Consider the following 2,500-nt stretch of genomic DNA (forward strand, 5'->3'; position numbering starts at 1 on the left):
ATTCAGCAATGAAAATCTGATATAATACTACTATGGATAAAAAAAATTTTTCCCTTTAAGTATGCAAATATATTCAAGAACATTTTGTATCTTCCAATTGAGTAGAAATGATATCCGCGCTATTGAAGTCTATTTCATGTTGCCAGACTTAAGAAGGGTTTAAGTTTCTTTACACTTTTCTGATGATTAAATGGGAACGTTTATATTAAATTACCCTTGTATTATCACTATTGCGATACCAGTATCAAATGTCTTTAATCATGCTCGAATGTTGATCGAAATTAGAAAATATAATTCGAAAACAGTAACTACAGACTACTCGAATACTATTCTTCTTGCATCTTAATACATTTTTATCTATTTATTAATTTATTTTTTCTTTTTTAATAAGTGAGATTTCTTCTTTCTGTATTTCCATTTACCTACTCTTACTTATTCCTAATGAACACCATATTCTTTGGAAGCTTGAATTCCAAGTCAATGGCCCGTGTTGGCTTGTACCATATTAATAGGTTTCATCATCTGAATAATAATAGGTTTCATCATCTGAATAATAATAATAATAATAATAATAATAATAATAATAATAACAATAATAATAAAGGAGAAAAACAAATCCACAGTTATGTTTATATAAATATATATATTGATTGATAAACCTGTACAGATTTATCTTTAAATATTTCTACATATACATACCTGTGGATTTGTTTTTCTCCATTTCAAGACTCACGCTACTATGAGTATTTTTTAAATAATAATAATAATAATAATAATAATAATAATAATAATAATAATAATAATAATAATAATAATAATAATAATAATAATAATAATAATAATAATAATAATAATAATAATAATAATAATAATACGAGTCGTCCTACTGAACTTTGTAAATGTGCGAAAATCTTATGATTGTCCTTTTTAGAGCTTCTCCCTTTAGTTTTGAGTCCAGCCAAATAAATCTCCCTTTAGTTTTGAGTCCAGCCAAATAAATCTCCCTTTAGTTTTGAGTCCAGCCAAATAAATCTCCCTTTAGTTTTGAGTCCAGCCAAATAAATCTCCCTTTAGTTTTGAGTCCAGCCAAATAAATCTACCTGTAGTTTTGAGTCCAGCCAAATAAATCTCCCTTTAGTTTTGAGTCCAGCCAAATAATCAGTACTCCAATCTTCGGTAGTAAGAGGCCTTCAAAGCATCGCTTCCGCCTCCTGGGGAGGGATTAATAGAAGTGTCGGGCTAAGATTTTCCTAAGTAAACTCACAGATTTCAAAGCAATTAGTCTGTTGATGCTGAAATGAACTTCTTTCTCTGCCAAGGACAGCCAAGCGAATAACAAACAAGATTATTTAGAATGAAAAAGAAGTTACGTAACTGAATATTTTTCGACAGAACGTTCGTTGATATCAGACCTGAAAATAGTAGAATGGAACTCACGACCCAACATTAAACTTTAGAATAGTAAATGCAAAACCACTCCCGAAATCATCGTGCTGATGAAGGGGTCATTAATGCATAACATATGGTAATTAATCCCACGCGAACGAGACACAGTCTCCCAAATTAGGTTGCGAATTAGGATTCCTTGGACAATATTCCAACAGGTTGATAACAGTTAGTGTCCATGGAATGTAAAGCAATACGGTTTTTTGGTAGCTAGGATGAGGTCGCTTTTGAAATTTATGGTTACTGACCTTCACAAAGAAAAAATAGGTACTCTCTCTCTCTCTCTCTCTCTCTCTCTCTCTCTCTCTCTCTCTCTCTCTCTCTCTCTCTCACACACACACACACACACAAACAAACACACACACACAACTCGATACCTTATGATCTTTAGCACTCCTCTTTCGGCGCAATAAAACAGAAAATCCATGAAAAGATAACCGTGTTTTTCTCTCTCTCTCTCTCTCTCTCTCTCTCTCTCTCTCTCTCTCTCTCTCACAAACAAACAATTCGATATATTTTGATCTTTATCACTGTTCCTTCGGCTCAGTAAAACAAGAAAACCATGAAAAGAAAAATAAGTGGTGTTTTATCTCTCTCTCTCTCTTACACACACACAATTCGATACATTGTGATCTTTATCACCGTTCCGTCGGCACAATAAAACGGAGAAATCCATGAAAAGAAAAAAGGTAAAGTTTTACATATCACGTTCTGTGCAGGACGGAACCCCCCGCCCCCACCATTCTCTGAGGTCAATATCCGACAAGTGAGCGCCGCGAGAACAAAGGAGATTGCTTAAGCTCCGATTTGGCCTACAGTCTACCAACGCGTCACCCACTCCAATCTCAATTTTGGAGGTCCATTTGGGAAATGAAAACACTGATGTCGGCTGAATAAAAGAGTAGCGTTGACATTTGAGGGAGAATTACCCCCAGAAAGAGTAAAGCGAGAGCGATTTTATCACCTGATCTCAAATGGAAAGAAAGTCATCGCAATGCGTTAGTTTGCCGGAGAAGAATGCATTTATTTTATTTTTTTCTTTATTGCTTTGGAT

This window comes from Macrobrachium rosenbergii, chromosome 44 (genome assembly GCF_040412425.1).
Source record: "Macrobrachium rosenbergii isolate ZJJX-2024 chromosome 44, ASM4041242v1, whole genome shotgun sequence".
In the NCBI taxonomy this organism is placed as follows: Eukaryota; Metazoa; Arthropoda; class Malacostraca; order Decapoda; family Palaemonidae; genus Macrobrachium; species Macrobrachium rosenbergii.